The following is a 19,479-nucleotide window of genomic DNA, read 5'->3' on the forward strand; positions in this document are numbered from 1 at the left end:
AATAGAAAGGGATGAGGAGGGAATAGGATTTTGTTGGTTTATTTCATAGGAAACGGCATCGGAATAAGAGGCACAAGAAAGCAACATTTGAAAATATGGTTTGCATTAAAGACTTATTTAGTGAATAAAGTACATGGAATTAAAGAATCCCCATGGCTGTGCAATTCATGAAGTGAATGACAACAAGCAACAACTAGAAGTTCTCCAACTTTTAAAGCATCCTATTAGTTTGGAGGTGGGAATTTAACTGGATACAGGGGAGAAAGTTATGGTCATTACAAAGAGTATGGTGGGAAAAAGAAAAACACTACAGCAGCAGAACTTCATCCCACCTTAGCCAATCCCTCTTTTAAACAACAATAACAGGACACACAAACTGCTTACAGCTACTTGAACCCAAGGCTTTCACTAGACTGCAGAAGACTCAAAGACTAGTTGTGACTTCAGAGAGCTTTAACTCCAGAAAAAAAACCCCACCTCGTACATATTTTTAATTATAAAGCAACAAGTAAACTCTTCTCACTCTAAACATACATACCTAAGCACATCACACATGTGTATTTATGCGTGTATTTATATACTTTTGTGCATCAACAGCGCTCATTCCACACTTCTACGCACCTGCCCGTCCACACCCCCGAGCCGCGGATTTTACGCCGCCACAAGCGGAGCCGGGAAGCGCCTCGGAGGGTCTGGGAGCAACGAGCGGGGGTTCGGCCCCGCAGGGACCGCGCCCGCCGGAGCCGGTGCCGCCCGCCGAGACTCAGGCTGGGAGCACAGACGTGCCCCGGGGGCGCGGCCGGGAACGGGGAGCCGCGGGCAGCGGGACCGGGGGACGGCACCGGGGAGCCGCGAGCGGCGGCACCGGGGGTTGGAGCGGAGCTGCCGGGAACGGGGAGCCGCGGGCGGCGGGACCGGGGGACGAGATGAGCGGCCGGAAACGGGGAGCTGCGGGCAGTGGAACCGAGCGGATCGGCCGGGAACGGGGAGCCGCGGGCGGCGGGACCGAGGGACGGAAGGGATGAGCGGCCGGGAACGGGGAGCCGCGGGCGGCGGGACCGAGGGACGGAAGGGATGAGCGGCCGGGAACGGGGAGCCGCGGGCGGCGGGACCGGGGGACGAGATGAGCGGCCGGAAACGGGGAGCTGCGGGCAGTGGAACCGAGCGGATCGGCCGGGAACGGGGAGCCGCGGGCGGCGGGACCGAGGGACGGAAGGGATGAGCGGCCGGGAACGGGGAGCCGCGGGCGGCGGGACCCAGGGGCGGGTCAGCTGTTCCCGCGCCCGGCGCGCGCCCCCCGCGCCTTTCGAAACGCGCGCCAAGCCCGCGCGCTGCGCGCGTCTGGACGCTACCACTGCTGCTTCCCGAGCGGGGGGCGGCCGGTCGCGCCTTCTTTCCCCTCCTTCTGAAAGAACGGCGCCGCTGAAGGGACAGTAGCAAAGCTCCTCGTTAGACACGAATGGGAAAAGCGTTGCTTTGGCGGTTGCTCCTGTGTTTTTGTTAATTTCTGCTCATGTATTGCAGAAAACGCCCCTGCTTTTCTTCGTGATTGGTTACGCCCAAGGCGCCCTTCGTCACAAGACCCAGCCCATGTGTTCCCACCACACTTGACCGGCGGGAAACATGAAGCCTGCAGAGAACCCGGCTGCCTAACGAGGCGGAACCCTTTCCGCGTGAGAGCTGGGAAGAGGTGCTGGGGGGAAGGTAAATCGAGTGTCGCCGCGGGGAGGGCACATGGCGGCGGTGATGGAGGGGGGCGGCGGGGCCGGCGGCGAGGGGCTGTTCCTCGGGCCCCCTTTGCCGGGTGGGGGTCTCTCGGGCCGGGCCCGGGCCCCTCTGCCGGGCGTCCCTCGGCAGCTCCTGACGCGGTCGGGTCTGTGCGGGTCTCCCATGCTTCCGATAGAGCACCCCGGGTTATGCGGTAACGAGCCGCTGCCATTCACGATCGCGCAGCCGGTGATGCGATTCGAGGTTTAAGGCAGCCCCCGGTGCGGAGCAGCAGCGCGGGGTTTGCGGGCGCTGGACAGAGCAGGGAGCGCTGTTGGGGGAGCGATTTGCCCGTAATTTGACATTCCAGGCGCACTGGCCCCTGCGGCGCCAGTGTCGGTGAGCTGTTGTTGTCTCCCCGCAGGAAAGCGGAGCGTGTGTTCCTGGTGTGATGCTTTGACTTCAGGCATAGAGAAGGAACAGGTTTCCAAGCGTTTGTATGTTGGAGGGCTTGGCCATACGGTGTCTAAGGCCGAACTGGAGGAAAGATTTGAGAAGTTTGGGCATGTTTTGGATGCAGAAATTATTACCAGAAAAGATGATCAGGGTATGTTTTGTTTTATCTTTTCAAGGTTCATTGCTTTTCAGTTTGAAGCGTGAAATGGAATTTTTGCTTCAGAGTCACTTTATTTTCACAAAATAGCTTAATTTTCAGTTTTAAAGGAAACACTGATATTACACAGAAGTTAACTGGATGTTTGTCATTGATCAGGGAACCCTGTGAAAACTTTTGCCTACGTCAGTGTCAGCATTTCTGATGCCGAGCTTAGAAAGTGTAAGTACATCTTTCTGGTTTTTACTTGTTGATGTTTTTGAGCCAGGTTGTTTTACTGATAACACATCTGATGTCACAACAGGATGTGGTCAAGGTAGAGCTTGTTTTATTCTGTTGCCTTCTTTAAGCTTCAATTTTATGGGTACCTTTCAGGTACAAACTTAAACCAAGTGAGCAGTGAGGTGTAATATCACGCTAAAGAAACGTCAGCCTGTCATAGAAGGAGGTGTAGTGAAGTCTGGGCTGTGCTTCTTTAACGTAAAAAATACTTATTTTCCCATCTCGTTGTTTTGCAGGCATGTCAATTTTAAATAAAACAAAATGGAAAGGAGGGACACTGCAAATTGAGTTGGCCAAAGAAAGCTTTTTGCACAGGTAAAAATCAGTTTTTAAAAATGCGTGTTGCTGCTCAAGTTACCCCTCTTCTGTTTATCTGATAATATTATGGCTGTGCTTTCATCTTCTACACTCTTTCAGTTTTCATAGAGAGTGGTGGAGTGTTGATTCATGTGTGATACTGCAACGTGATTTATGTTGTTATTCCCTTAAAGGGAACGTCAAGGTGTTGATTCCTTGAGCAGTGGGTGGTTGCTGTTCTGTGGGAGGGGGTCCCTGCCAGCTCGAATCCAGCACATGGGCTTTATTTAGTAGAGTACTTTTCCCATGTCTGATGTACTTCTTGGTACAGGCTTGCCACAGAGAGGGAGGAAGCAAAGCTGCAGAAAGAAAAGCCACAGAGAAATAACCAAGCATGTCTGTTGGAATCACTGAAAAAGGCTGGAGTTGTGGACTTCCACATGAAAGCAGTCCCGGGTACAGAGGTGCCAGAACACAAGGTATGCTGGGGGAGATGTGTAAGAGAAGTAAACCAAGAAAAAGCAAGCTCATTATATCTAAATTTATGCTAAATCTCTGTGCCTTATGTAAAGACATGTAATTATTGGGGGTGACAGTCCAAGTTGTGAAAAGTGGGCTGAAGAAATACCTCCTGTAGAGACAAGGAGAAGGCTCCTGTTATTCAGAGAGAGTGCTCAGGCATTGGAATGGGCTGCCCAGAGAGGGGGTGGATTCCCCATCCCTGGAGGTTTTTCAACTGAGCTTGGCCGTGGCACTGAGTGCCATGATCTGGTAAAGGGACTGGTGTTGGACCAAGGGTTGGACTTGATGATCTCAGAGGTCTTTTCCAACCCAATCCATTCTATGATTCTGTGATTCTTTGCAGTGACTGGAAATAATTGTGATCTGCTTGTCCCCTCTCGTGGTGTTAAATCAGGAAATGCTTTGTTCCTTGTGTATGTTGGGAATTTGCATAAGCCTGTAGCATAATGTACATTCATGTCACCCTTAAAAGCTTGTAAAGAGACTGTGTGACTTACTTTTATACAGCACATAATTTTTGGTGGCTGGGCTGTCAGGAACTGCTCTCTGTGCTTCACATTCAGGATTAGGGTCTGCACGTGCTTACAAGAGGAAGATTAAAATCACTGAACATGCAAATTAAGACAGGAAAAATAATATTAATTGGAAAGTTTTGAAAATTATTTGCAAAGCACAGAATGGTGCTAGAGGGATTTTTGTGTGTGTGTGGCAAAGGGGAAGAGAGCAAAATAATAGTGATTCTGTCTGTGCAGTGGCTGCTGTTAACTCATAAACCAGAAGCCATATATTAGACATAGTACTTGCAAAGTAAAGAAATTTACTACTTTGTTATCATTCTTTATTTGCAGGTCGTAGAAGTTTGGGGTTTTGGTTGGCTTTGGGTTTTGTTGTTTTTGAGAAGGAAGCTGGCTAAGTTGCACAGTACGATTATATCTCACTAAAGAGCATAAACAAAAATGAATTAGTCACAGATGGTTCTTTTATTAGTAGTTCTGTTATCCAAGAACAAACATCTTTCTCTGTTCCAGGGTTACTTCCACTCTCTTTTTGTTTAACACCGTTTACTTTTCTTTTCCTATAGAAGTGGGTTGTTGGTAAATTTGGCAGAGTCTTGCCTGTCCTCCACCTCAGGAATCCGCAAAAGAATAAAATATCCTTTTCCTACTGTCTGGGCATAGGCACAGTTCCCTTCCTTCTTCTGTCATATGGAGAAACAGTTGCTGAACAGTCTTAATTTTGATTGCTATGTCAGACTCAATTTACTGAATCCCTCAAGTGTGTCTTGCAGTAAATTTGTGTGATTTGGAGCAGTTTCTTAGACTGCACAAGTCAGTTGCTTAAAGACATGAGATGAAAAAGGGCTCCTTGTTGTCCTTTCGTGTAGAATTCAGCCTGTTCAGAAAGACTCGAGTCTGTTTGCTGGAGGAATCTTGTTTTAATTCCTTAACTCAGACCAACGTTGTGAAATATGACCCCTCAAAGTACTGCCATAACCTGAGGAAGCTGGAGCCAGACCGGGCACAAGCAGCTCCTGTGCCTGAGCTCACCCAGCACTTGGAAGGGAGAGATGTCAGTGCAAACAGGAAACGACAAGGAGAGTTCTCTGGGATGAAGAAACCACCTAAAAAACCGAGGCCACTGTGCAGTGAGGCCCTGAATGGAGCAGCAGCTCTGTCCTCTGGGTGCCAGCCCCGTCCAAAACACACCAGCTCACCACAACTCAGCCAGAGATCAAACCCCAAACCCAATGACGAGTTGAAATTGCCTCCATCGAGGAGTCTGGATAGTAAAACGCCAGGCAAAGGTTTATCATCAGATCAGAGGAATGTTAGTGGAGTTACAGCTCGAAATAACACGAGTGTTTCTGACAGTGATGTTGATTCTGAAGAGGAGATCAGAGCCATGGTAAAGAAAGAGACAGAAAAATGGAAAGCTGGAAATGCTGAGACTGAAAGTGACCCCTTGGAAATCGCTGGGGATGATTTTGGATTAAAATACAGTAGTCACTGGTCCTTAAGCAAGCCAGATGCCATGAAGAAAACCACTAAAGGAAGTTACAAAGAGACTGTGGAATATGGTAATGGTTATGATTCAGCAGGTACAGATGAAATTATTGCTGAAGGTAAAACTCCAGATCCAAATAGCAGCAAAACTGCAATTTTAGAAGATTCTGAACAGATGAAGGTGGAAAGTAAAAAAATCCTAGCTAACAAAAAAAGTGCTTTGTTAAATGTCTCATCACTGAAAACTCGAAATGTAGAAGGAGAACACATTGAAAAAAAGTGGAAAATTAAAAAATCCAAAATTGGTGCATTGCAAACTTCAGCAGTTACCAGTACAGCAGAGACAAGTGATAGTGAGAGCTCTCACTCGGAGTCTGAGCAAGGGGAGTCTGAAATCAGTTCTGACTATGAGTCCATGATGCAAAACTGTTACCGCTTAGACCTTTCCTTACATGACTTAAAAGCATTGGCTGCCAAAAACACTGGGACACCTGCAGAGGAATCTGATGGTGCACAGAGTTCTGCTCAGTCCCCTGCTGAAGAAAATCCTAAGGGTAATGCAAATAAACCAAAACTTCCTAAATGTCACCCTGCAGATAAAAAAAAAAAGCATCTCTCCTGACGATGTGCTGGCTGATATTTTAGCAGGGGAGAATAAGGAAAGCTCCAAGGGACAAAATAATTCACGTTTGAAATATCAGCCCTTCAGGGGAATGGGGTCCCTTTGTGTGAAAGAGTCAACTAAGGACAGTACTGGGTTAAAAAAGGGGTCTGTAGGTTTAGGACTTGGAGCTTGTGTATTTTCTTCTGGGGAGGAGTCATCTAAAAGACAGCCCAAGAACCATCCATTGTGTGCACTTCAAGTCAGCAGTAAAAAGAGACAAAATGTGCCCAGTGAGCAGCATGAGGCACCGTCACCTGGTGCCTCCTCAGCAGATGAGAGACATCAGCCTGTTTCCAGGCCATGTTTACAGGGGAAGAAAAAAGACAGGAGTTCTCCACAAGACCACAGTTCAGAGCATGGAGCTGCCTCTCCCAGCCTTGATCAGAGTGACAGTGAGAGCAGTGACAGGGACAGCAACGCTGCAGGGGCTCTGAAACACGTTAAACGGCAACGGGAGAGCCCAAAACTGCTTTCCAAAAAAATGAAGATGAATGTAAGCAATAAAAAGCCAGAACGCGAAGCTAATACATGTGAGAACAGGAAGACAAGCCTTCCAGAAGATAAGGAGCTTTGTCTTCATGCTACTGCTTCAAAGGAATCTGCAAGAGACAAACAGGAGCAGGACAACCAGAGGAGGCTGGCGGCTCTGGAGGAGAGACACAGGGAGAGAGAACTCCAAAAGAAACTCATTCAAGGAGCACTTTCGAATCTGGTAATTACACTCACAACTTTTATCTGAATAGTCCAGAGTACAAGGAAAAGGGTAATTAATGTATGTGAATTAAGATTCCTAAAAATCATAGTCTGGATCTTCTGATACATTGCCAGTTTTGAGTATATACAAAATCCTGCATACCTCGTCCCTGGAATGCCTCTGGAGTTGCAGGAGGAATAGCAGAGGTCATGGAAATGCCTTTTAGATACTTCTGTATTAGTGCAGCAAGTACTTGCTGTGTTTGACCTGACATTTCCCCCTTTCCTAGGACGGCCAGCCAGCAGGGAAGCACAAACACATCCTATTCGATTCAGACACGGAAAATGAGACGTTGAAAAAAGACGCAAGTTTGGGAAATATGCCTGGAGAAGTAAGTGTTATTAGGCAAAAGCCCTGTGTGACCATGCCTTTTGTTCTGAAGATTAGATTTCCTAGTGAAGTGCCAGAGAAATGTAGGTAAGTTTTGAATTAACATCAGACAGGTTTGACAGTACTTAACCGTTCATCTAAGAAAGCTTGAGAGCTTGGAGAATTTGGAAGGAGTTTGAGATTGGTACAGAAGGTATTCTAACTTAGAAGAGAAAGAACTTCTGTATAATTAGTGTTGAAATTCCTCTGCTTTTAGGCAAAGGCAGGGGAGGAGATTGGGCTTGAGCAGTACAGAAGTACTCTGCTCTTTCTGAGACTGGATGAACTGCTAAGGCAGTATCTTGTTTTTGTTGAGCTCCAAAGAACTGTGTAAGGTTTCGTCTTTACTATCATTAGCAGACTCCTCATGATTTTACTGCCATGGTTTAGTACAATTAAATACTTATTTTTTTCTCAAATAGAACTTCTTATCTATGACATTTTTTAATCGCATCTCTGCTAAAACTTTAAAGCATTGGGTTTGCTTTTGTTGGGATTTTGCCTTATAAATGTATTGAGATTAGGACCATTATCGTTATTTAGCCATTGACATTTTTACCTTCCTTGATGTAATCAGAAATTTGCAATTTTTTAACTGTTGTAAAATCTGAGTTGCCCATTTGTAATGGTTCTACCCATGGCTTCCTCAGTAACCACTGTATCTAAGGAAGTTACAAGTATTCCACATGTGTCTTCCACATAGTAGGGGAGGAGGGGTTTTTGGTTTTGGTTGTCCCTTTTTCCTTGGCCGGGGTTGCTGGTGGGAGAGGCTGGAGTCTGATCCCTTCGGTTGCTGGTGGTTCTCCTGTCCTGGGTGAGATTGTTTCATGCTTGTTCCCCTTCCTTGAAGTTTTTAATTGTGTTTGTCTGTTTCATTTGGGTTTTTTTTGGTTTGGTTTTGTTTCTTCCCAATTTTCTTGTTGATCAGTCCCCTTTTCCCTTTCCCCTGGGGGTGGGATCCTATGTACTGTGTACACAGTGTGATTGTGAATGTTAGAAAATATAATTTCTTCTTTTTATTCATTTCAGTTTCTTTTGAGTTAATTTCTTTTCAGTGTTTCTTCCGTTTGCTGGGGAGGCTTTTGAGAGGGGGGAAGGGGGGCCAGTCGAGAGTTGGTAAAAAGCTAGGCTAAACCTGGACACCATTACGTGGATATTTTGCCCATGATGAAATGGAATAATCATAATTTTAATTTTATAATTATAAACCAGAGTTGCACGAGGTGTGTATACAAGATAAGATTGGCAGCATGTTGATCAGTGCTGGAAATGCACAGGGTTGTGCAGGAAATCCACTTTTTCAGGAAAACTGGAAAGCACATGAACAAAGTTGGTACTGATTTATATTCTCAGATGTAAATAACCTCCTTCTTTTGTTTTTCCTTTTTGTTTAACAAAGGATACATCTGCTCCCAAGCCTTCAGGCAAACTGTTTGACAGCAGTGAGGACGAGGAAGACAACACGGACGATGAACGATTCATAATTAAGCCACAGTTTGAAGGCAAAGCTGGGGAAAAAGTGAGTGAACCCATCACTGGAATTTAATTTTCCTCTGAGAGTCTATAGGGCCACTTCAGAGGAACAGAACTGGTAGGCTTGTATTATTGCTGAGTATGATTTATATCAATTTACAATAGAATTCCCTTCAACAGAGGAAAGAGTGGCCATGGAGGAAATAATGTGTGGTGTTATCTTTGTATCCAAAGAAATTCCTGGAAAAGGCCTCAAGAGCTAAAGATTATTAGTATGTTGCCATGAAGTATGAAAAGAAAGGGATTGAACGTTGCTGATTTCCTCCTCCAGTGCTTAAGAGCACTTGTTTCATTTGTTTAGCTCCTGAGGCTGCAGTCCCGATTTGGCACCGATGAAAGATTCCGCATGGACGCCCGATTCCTGGAGAGTGACAGTGAGGAGGAAGGTAAAGCTGCCCATACTTCCTGGTTACTGGTAGTAATGGAGCCATATCATGGAGCTTCAGCTTTTGAAGCACCTTATGGCCTCCTTTGGCTTCTTTGGTGATCCCTTAAAAGAAAACCACCCACCTCTGCTGTGGCTCTGCATGGGAAACACCAGGGGTGGCTGTGCTTTCTTAAAGGTGTATGCTGCAAAAGTATTTGGAACAGCTGAGTGAGGCACATGTGCCTAATAAAACAACATTTGAGACTATTTTTAATACAGCATGATATCAGAATGTGTTTATCCACATTGAAAAACTGGGTAAGCGGTGACTTAGAAAAACCCCCTTTTGGATCATTATATTCATTTAAACTGTTTGTTTTGTAGCCATCCTGCAGCCTGTGGCTGATTTGGCAGTCTTAAGTAGGGTCATTTTTTTTCTTTAGCAGCAGAAGGCAGAAAAGCTGAAAATAGAAAAAGTTTGAATATCCACCCCCAAGAAAAAGAAATTAACCCAGTTTTCAGGATTCAATTTCTTTCTGAAACTTAAATTTTTGCCTCACTCTGCTATTCCCTTCATTGCTTTCATGTGATCTTCTGTAGGGCATCAGCAGTGGCAGAGGGGTTGCAGTTACATGACAGCAGCAGGAAACATGTTAAATACCTGATCTGGCCTTCACATGAAATAGATGCCCAGAACTGTTCTAACCCAAGATTTTCTACAGTGCAAGGCACAAAGTCTCTGAGTAGCTTTTAGATAAAGGAAGCGATGTGTTGATAGACGTGAGCTCTGCTAGTACTGTAGTGATACTATGCATCAAATATCACAGGCTCAGCAGGGAAAATATAATGTATTTCTTGTTATCTTAGCAGAGACAAAGAGCTTGAAGGCAGATGAGGAAGACGAACTTGCTGCAGAGAAAAAGAAAACTCTGCAGATACTGGGAAGCCTCTTGAACATCAACCTGGAACAGCCTAAGCCAAGTAAAACAGCAACAAGTGCCAAGAAATTCAAGTATGAATCATCTGCCATCAGTGAAGGAGTTCTAGGGTGGCTTCAGTTTTGCCGGTGTTTCCTAACCAAAATTTCTGCCTAGATGGCTGAGGAAAGTACTTCCTTTCTTGTGTGTATTTGAAGTCAGTATTTAATGGAATTCCCAGGCACTGACTAGCAGGGACTTTCTAAATGTCAATTACATTTTGGAGAGATTTTGGTGAAGAAGCCAATTTGAATTTGTATCCTACTGTAAAGGTTTGGGGTAGCTTTCATTTGAGCCTTTAGAGTGTCTCATGGTTTCTCTTTGCCTTTCTATTTTCTTAGAGACATTAATGCCCTCCGTTACGATCCCACCAGACAGGACCACGCAGTTTTTGAAAGGAAACCAAGTACTACAGAAAAGGAGAGGTAATATTACAGCTTGGTAACTATAGTTGTGATGTTTCTCCCCTTAGAGAGAAGCCTATGGCAGCAGACTGAGTTTGAAACTACGCAGACTGCTATTTTCTCTTTAGTCCTCCCTGTGATTGCAGAAATCAATATACAATAGGAATTGTGAGCACTAAAACCGGCATGCAGTGTCATCTTTTCTTTGTAGTCCATCTACTCTCTGCATGCCATTTTCTGTCCTCACTGAAGGTGAGAAAGGTCAAGTCATGGACTTGAAGATTTGAGAAGTTTTCAAGAGACATGTGTATTTGCTCTTATCCTGTGAAAAAGCATATTAGCTCTTAACATTTCTTTTGCCAGAAGAGAAATCTGTCCTAAGTATCTTCATTTATGAACTACCACATGTTAAGTGAAAAGTCCCTTAATGATGTGGGTAATAAAAAGGAGGCTTGTTCCTGCCTTTAGAATCAAAGCTCAGATGTTTCCCCTGCACTGCTCTCTCCCTTAAAAGTGAACTCCTCATCAATGTGCATGGCTGAGTTTAGGAAAACATCAAGAGCCAGGTGGCTCTTTCTTTTAAAAACAGCTGTGTTGTGTTACTGTCCTCAAACAATCCCATTTCAGTAAAGCTAAAAGGAAGAAGAAGAAGAAAGAAGAGAGTGAGAAACTGCCTCAAGTGTCTGAAGAAGTCTATTATGATATTGCCGCTGATTTAAAAGACTTATTTGGATCTTCAAAGAGCCAATCAGAGAAACGTGAGGAAATACCCTGGGACAAAGATGATGCAGAGGACTCTGCCCCACCTGACCATTTGGAACCTGTCTCTGGGAATAACACAGCTCAGGAGCCGAGTGGTTTCAAGTTTTCCTTCTTTGGAGACACAGAGAAGTCAGGTGTAAAAGAAGGTAAGAGCAGGACAGTGCAATTTCTAGTGAATGGCTCACGTCAGGCACTGTGCAGGACTACGGTGCTTAGAAATTCAGAATCCAGGGCATTTTCAGAGGCAAAAGTGAGTAATGAGGCAGAATCATTATGATCTTCAGTTACACTTGCCAGGATTGTGGTAGCTCAGCTTGCGCCCCAGGAATCTTGAAAGGGATGTTTTGAGAAAGAACGATTATTTATTTGTTTTTTTTAAACAGTGATGGACGTTGTTGTCATCCCCTACATTTCTCAGACAGGGAAAAAGGTGATATGCCAAGTCAAAGTTTCACACAACCCAACAAGATTTGAAATCAAAGGTGTGTTAATGGAGTAATGTGAGCAAAAGCAAATCTGGAGTTGACGCCAAGAACATTCAAGATTGCTTTATTATTTACTTAATTTTCTTATTGTACCTTTAGAAAATTGAAACTGAATGACCCATGACTATAGGGGATATAAGTGTTACACACTCAAGATTAAAACATACTGAATTAAGTCAGTCAGTAGGGTAGGAAACAAAACAAACCATGTGAAGTTAAATGAAAGATTTAAAACAAACAAAGCCCCCCACATTTTTGTTGACTTCAGAAAGGATTCAGTGTTCTGAATGCACTAATAAAGGTTTCAGGATATGAAAGAGACCCCCAGAACAAAGTGAAAAATACCTGAGCAGAGATGTAGTTCAGAAAGCCCGAGAGGGGGAGGTTTTCATCCTTCTTAAATCTGCTTTTCCAATGTAAGTTCTTCACTGGGAAGTAGGGTTTTTTGCTGGCAAGTAGAGGAATAATCTGATTTTTTATTTCAATTGTGATAATCTTGCAGAGCCCTACATCCTTGAAACAATAAAACCTGCAAAAGTCACATGGCAAGAAGATCCACGTTTCCAGGACAGCAGTTCTGAGGATGGTGATGAGCCAGAGGCATCAGAAATTGAAAAGGATCAAGAAATGCAAGTTGTATTTGTTTTCTGTTTGGTTGTAGTAATTTGCTGCTGTGAGAATATAAATAGCAGCACTCAGGTCCTGGGAAACTGCTGTCTTCATTCCACATCTCTGAGCAACGGAAGTTATCCTGGAAAACCATTCCTTGCTGCACAGAGTGTAACAGTGAAACATCCCAACAGCCCATTTGCTTTGACCTTGAGTATAAAAATACAAAAGCTGAGTTTGTGGTTGAACACTGGAGAAATTAAGTGGGTAATTTTGGTTCAACCCAAACCAGGTTTGGTTTGGCCAAAAGTCAGAGACATAGTAAATTTTCTTTTATAAAAGGGTCTTTTTTATAGGAGACCATATTTGGTTACTGTGGAGGAATGTTCTTCCATGCATTCTGTTTCTCTGAAGCACTACAGCTTTAACTTGCATTAATGGAATTTGACAGTAACTTTCTTGATGTTAAAGTTTCCTTGTGTTTGTCCAGGTTTCTTTGCTTGCCACAAAGAGAAAGTACAAGATTTTTCTTCTTCTCCAAAGACGATGAACGACTGAGAGGTACAACAGAACTTACTCACTGTCACTCCTTTTTTGGTTTCTTTCAAAAGTCTTACTGAAAGTCAGGGAAGAAGTCCTGTCTAGTTATTTGTTCTGTAACACAGGTGAGAGGTTTAAGGAAAAAAATAAATTGCAAGTTTTCATTCGTATTTGTGGTCTAAATTGAGGTAGAATCCCATGACAAACTGCTGGTAACAAAAACGCTGACCATCTGTCTTGCTTCCATTTTTTTTCAGAGAATTGCCTAATATGTACCTGGCCTTTTAGGGCTTACCAAAAAAAAATCACAAATGCCTTTCAGGCATATATATCATCATTAATTTTTTCCTCTCCTTCTGGTGTTACTATTCATAGTGTCGAATACTCTTATTAGCCACTTATGTCCACATCGTTCTTGATTCTAATTAATGTGGATTTTTTTTCTTCTGAATATAGTGAATTTTGTATTTAAAAACAAACAAAACAGCAGCAAAAGGAAACATTCTCAGCCTCGAACAATTCCACAGACCACAACAAGAATTGCTTCTGATATTTTATGCAGTAACTTATCAGGACAGTCTCAAATAATGTTTTTTTCTTGAGACATATGAGGTAACGGTCATGAACTGTCTTGCTGTGTTCATACAATTAGTGCACTGAAATCTTCCAGCCTGTCTGATTTACAGGCCCTGTTGAAAGTGAGACCTCAGTCCTCAGCAGGCATGAATTTTCTTGGGAGATGTGGGGTAATGGTGCTGAGCTCTTAATGAAACAGGTGCAATTTCACTGCAGTTCCTATCTTGGCATATTAACTGCTGCTGCCTTTTGTTTTCTTTAGTACACAGGGCAGTAGTTCAGAGCATTTCTGTTGGAGCCAATCATGTTGTGGGGGATAAGAGATTATGAATGATAGGAAGAATATGAAGGATAGACCTTCTGACTTGATTGCTGTCTTGCTCATGAGTTTTACAAACAGCAGCATTTTCAGAAGTGTTTAAGGAAATCAATTTGTTCTTTTTTGGGCAGAGGGCCCAAAGTTATTTTGTAGATCAGTTGATCTCAGTGAAGAACAAGATGGTTGGGAAGATAGACGAAGATTATTGATTGAGGTGAGTATTTAACATCTCTTCCTTGGTAACTGTGGGCATGAGGAGGGAACACGGCTGCTTATTTGCATGAAGAATTAAGTTCAGGACCTCTAGAAAGGCTGGCAATTTTGTAATTGCCGAGGAACTAAACTTCTGTAGTATACAAGTGTGCATAACATCATGTTATGATGTCCCGTCAGGTAAATTAGTGAATCTCTGTAATGTACAGGACCAGTTACTTAAGTGTATGTAAAAATACAGGTGAATCTAGAAACTTGTATTAATCATTATTATTTTTTTCATAATTTTATGTTGTATTTTAAATATTTCCAGGAATGCAGGAAGAAGCATAAGGATGCAAAAAGGAAAGTGAAAGCAAAACAATAAATATTTCTTATTTTACTGATCAGAAATGTTTCATATTTCTTCTTTGAAGAAGCTGCCAAACAATGTTACTTTCAAAACCCTTTCAAAAATCTAACAGGAAAGAATATTGGCAAAAACTGCTAAGACTTTGTTTCTAAATAGGGACATGTTTATTTTCAGTTTGATGTTTGTTCCATGTTTTGGGGTTTTGTATGTATGTATATACATATAGAAATACATATATACATATGGTTTAAATGTGACGTGCTGCTTTGTTCGATTTCTGGTAATTATATCATATAATGAAGATCTTCTGCTGTGTCCTCTGGCTCCACTGCTGAAGGCTGAGAAAGAACAGATACCTCTTTCTCTGTAAGATTATATAACTTGTATTCTGCCTAACATAATAGAGAGCATATTTTAGATTGATTTACAAATATTTGGACTGTGTTATTTCTAGGGTGAAAGTTTCCCAGAAGTTAATGAAAATACATACATAATAGACATATATATATACCCATCTATATATGCGTATGTGCATAAATATGTATGTATATTTACATGCATATATAACAGGTTTATGAAATGAATAATTTGTATTTGTTCACAGAGCTGAATTTTTACTTTTTTACTGAGTTTTTATATTTATAAATACAGGGGACAGATGTTGCTGGTGTTGTATGCTTGGTATGAAATGAATATCTATTCCTGTATGTTATGTCCACTTAGACCTGTGCTGCAGAGGCTCTGCCAAGGCCATCCTGGGCACCTGCTGCCAGGCCCTGCCTGGCCCCAGCCCAGGGACACCCGAGTGCTTTGCCTTTTGCCTGTGTCCAGAGCAGTAGAACTGTCACATTCCCAGCTGTCTCTCAGGCTGGACCAAGCACTGGACTAAGGTAGTGCAAGTAAGATTCAGCCTCTATTGCAAATAAATCAAGGTAAAGTGACTCATTTGAAACAGCAGGAAAGTAACTGTTGATACATCTGTCAAATCAGTAACTTCTATATCAAATTTTCACCTCAAACAAGTAATTTTAAGAGATTATAATGTGTTTAAATTTGTACGTGTGGCTGGGCTTCACCAATGAAGATTTGGGAAGGGCTCTCCTCATGTGGGTGTGCCCTTCCAGCCTGCACAGTGGATTTTTTTGGGGAGGCACAGGGTGCGCAGAACTGGCCCCACCGTTTAAGTCCTAAGGATCATCTGCCATGGCCGAGCAAGCTTGGACTGTGACAGTGAAGTCCTCAGGACTACAACCTACAGCCCCTGATGTTCCCAGGAGGTCTCCCATCCAAGTACTAACCAGGACTGACCCTGCTAAGCTTCCGAGATCTGATGGGATTGGATGTTAGGGTGGAATTTAACTGCCCTCCTGTTTAAACATAGTATTAATAACTGTCCTCACAGCTTTGAATTTAAGGTGGGGGCAAATTATGCTTTCTATTATTGTTGACATAAGACCTGCCTCGGAACCTCGGCTGCCGAGGGGAGGTGTCACAGTGGGTGGTGGGGGCTGAGGCCAATCCCGCCCATATTCCAGGTGCACGCTGCTGATGTCACAGTGGCCACTGTGACCTATGGGGCCAAGGGTACAAAAGGGAACTCTGGGCTCAGGCCCTGTGTCAGTGTTACCTGACAACGCGAGGAGAAGGAAGAGGAGGATAGAGCTGCCCAGGGAGAGCCTCACAGTTTCAGGCTCTCAGCCTGTGCTGCAACGTCGTCCACCTCGCACTTCTCAGAATCAGCAAAGGAGCATCTCAAGGTGACTGTGGTGTTCCTTGACTGGACAAGAGAAGGGGGAGAGGGGCAGAAGCCTCTCTCGTATTTCAGAGCCAGCGGAGAAGAGTCTGGAGCAGACCTCAGTGTTCCAGTGTCAGGGTCTGACCGCTGAGACGCACCATGTCAGACAGGACAGAGGAAGCCCCCGGAGTGAGTGACCCAGGTGAGACCAAAGTGCCCCTCCCACAGCCGGGCAGAGGGGCTGTCAAGGATGGCCAGTGCAGGGCTGGAAGTGGTGGCAGGGGAGGCAGGAGCCATCCAGCCATCTCGGGGCTGGGGCCCTCCTTTGCTCAGCAAGCCGGGCCCAGCTGGGGCAGGAGGCACCTGCTGGGACACCTGTGCCCACAATGGCCCATCCTCTCCAAGGCCTCCAGCCCTGTCCTTCATCCAGGCAGTCACAGAGCAGTCACAGAGCAGCCCTTGGGGTCAATCCCACAGGGATGCTGTCCCCAGCCCCGCAGAGGTGCCATTCCTGGTGCCATTGACTCTCTCCCTTTCAGCATGCCTGCTGTGTAAACGATCAGAGGCTGACCCGGACATCTGTGGGAAAAAACTTGAGAGATGTGGGCTCTGTGCCCACATGTTCTGCCTGGTGAGTTGCTCTCTGGGTTCCCTCCAGCTTTCCAACACGCAGTCCCTGCCACTCTGTCCTTACGAGCGCATCGTCTTTCCTGCAGTTTTTTGCCACTCTCCTTCATCAGCAAGGGAATGAGCGGGTAGGATTCCTGGGCTTTCTCCCAAAGGATATCCTACTGGCTGTCCACCGGCTGGCACAGAAGGTGAGAGCCTGACATGAGCGGGGAGATTTGTACCAGGCGAGGTTTGCTGGAGCTTAGCCCAGACCCCAAGAAAGGAAGACCTGCCCTTGCCAACAGCTCTGGGACCAGGAGGAGACCCCAGGGCTGCTGCTGATGGGGCTGTTGTGCTCTTTCCAGCGCTGCTTCATCTGTGGCCAGAGCGGGGCCACCATCACCTGCTGTGAAATGGAGTGTGACCTGAGCTTCCACCTGCCCTGTGCCAAGGAGGCTGGCTGTGTCACCCAGTACATTACACCGTACAGGTACCTCCTTCCCCCTCCTCTCCACCACCAGGGAGGAGCCCAGCACTTCTCACCCCACCCATCTCTTGTGTCCCCAGCTCCTACTGCCCTGCACACAGACCACAGCAGGCAGTGGAGGCGACTCTCGAGCCAGGCACCCAATGCCTCATCTGCATGGAGCCTGTGGAGGACAGAAAGACTTTCAAGACCATGGTGTGCCCAGAGTGCAAAAGCACCTGGTTCCACAGGGACTGCATCCAAGTAGGAGTAGTTTCCTCACACCCAGGGGAACAGCAGGGGCTCAGCAGCACCAGGGCCTCACTCAGCGCTGCTTGTTTCTCCTGCAGGGACAGGCTCTGTCTGCAGGTATTTTAGCCTTCCAGTGCCCCCTCTGCAGAGGCCATCGGGAATTTCTCATGGATATGTTCAATGTGGGGATCCGAATCCCCTTCAGGTTGGTGTCCTTCTGCCTGGCTCACAACACAGGAGGCTGCAAGTCTTGGCCCTGCACTGCTTTGGGAGGGCCACGTTCAGCTTCTCACAGGAGTTGGAAATGGCACAGTGGAAAGGGCAGGGACTCACCTGCCAGATGCCAGGGCAGGCGGAGCTCATCAGTTTTCCTTTTCCCTGTCAGAAAGCCATTATGGGAGGAAGGCAATGCATTCAGGGACCTGGGAGTGAGGCACCACCAGTGCAATGCCAGAGAGTGTCTTTATCCAGGAGGCAGAGAGGAGGCAGAGGAAGAGGGGTAAGTTGCCAGAGGGGGGCCGTGGGGGGCTCTGCAGAGGATCTGTGCCTTGGCAAGGGCTGAAAGCAGAAGGAGCCTGAAGGAGAGCTTGGCCAGATATCCCATGCTTTTGACACTTTGTCCTCACGGCCATCAATCTTTTTGCTTCCCCAGGCCCTGGGAAATGCTCCTGTGCAGCTCCTGTGCTGCCGAGGGTACCCACAAACGCTGCTCCAGCCTGACAGACAGCGCAACCAGCTGGGAATGTGGCAGTTGTGCTCCTCTGGACACAGGTAAGAGACAAAGCACACAGGTGCCCCTGGGCTGGGGCCATGCAGGGCCTGGCATCAGGTGGCCAGGATGGCTTGGCAGAGCCTGTCTGCTCCAGGAGGGCTGGGGGCACTGCTCTGGCCCAGCCTGCCTTGGGCCTGGGGAGCCCTTGACCTTCCCACTTCCCCTTACAGCCCCCGGGAATGAGTCAGAGCTGGACATCCCTGACCTGGGCACACAGGACAGCAGCTCCTCCACCAGTCCTGGGCCTGACCTCACACAAAATGGCTCCTGCCAGCAAGGTCAGGCCCCAGATCCACAGGGCCAGCGCAGAACTCTGCGTGACAGAACCCATGTGCCAACACCAAGTGCTGGGCAGCGCCAGCCCAGGCAGAGACAATCGGGGACATCCTGCAGGCAAAACTGCTCCCGCCTGCAACATCGGACCCCAGATCCACCTATCGGGTCCACAAGTCCCCATGACAGGAGCCGCGTGAGACCATCAGGTATTGCGAGTCGCACACGTAGCCAGGAGGAAACAGGGACATCGCGCAGGCAAAACTGCTCCCGCCTGCAACGGCAGACGCCAGATCGACCTGGTGGGTCCAGAGGTCGTTGTGACAGAAGATGTGTGAGACCACTAAGTTCTGGGAGTAGCAGCTCCAGTCAGGAAGAAACAGAGGCATCCCACAGGGGAAAACGTCCCCACCTGCAATGGCAGACCCCAGATCGATCTCGCAGGTCCAGAAGTCGACGTGACAGAAGGCGTGCGAGATCACCAAGTGCTGGGAGTCGCGGCTCCAGTGAGGAAGTGACAGAGACATCCCGCAGGGGAAAACGTCCCGGCCAGCAACGGCAGACCCCAGATCGATCTCGCAGGTCCAGAAGTCGACGTGACAGAAGGCGTGCGAGATCACCAAGTGCTGGGAGTCGCGGCTCCAGTGAGGAAGTGACAGAGACATCCCGCAGGGGAAAACGTCCCGGCCAGCAACGGCAGACCCCAGATCGATCTCGCAGGTCCAGAAGTCGACGTGACAGAAGGCGTGCGAGATCACCAAGTGCTGGGAGTCGCGGCTCCAGTGAGGAAGTGACAGAGACATCCCGCAGGGGAAAACGTCCCGGCCAGCAACGGCAGACCCCAGATCGATCTCGCAGGTCCAGAAGTCGACGTGAAAGAAGGCGTGCGAGATCACCAAGTGCTGGGAGTCGCGGCTCCAGTGAGGAAGTGACAGAGACATCCCGCAGGGGAAAACGTCCCGGCCAGCAACGGCAGACCCCAGATCGATCTCGCAGGTCCAGAAGTCGACGTGAAAGAAGGCGT

General features: G+C 46.4%; 1 pseudogene; it reads left to right on the forward strand.

Annotated features, from left to right (window-relative positions):
• The first annotated feature begins 1,074 nt into the window (after window positions 1-1,074).
• Window positions 1,075-14,771, forward strand: LOC139669211 (nucleolar protein 8-like; annotated as a pseudogene).
• The last annotated feature ends 4,708 nt before the right edge of the window (window positions 14,772-19,479 follow it).

The sequence above is a fragment of the Pithys albifrons genome, chromosome 3 (assembly GCF_047495875.1).
Source record: "Pithys albifrons albifrons isolate INPA30051 chromosome 3, PitAlb_v1, whole genome shotgun sequence".
Classification (NCBI taxonomy): domain Eukaryota; kingdom Metazoa; phylum Chordata; class Aves; order Passeriformes; family Thamnophilidae; genus Pithys; species Pithys albifrons.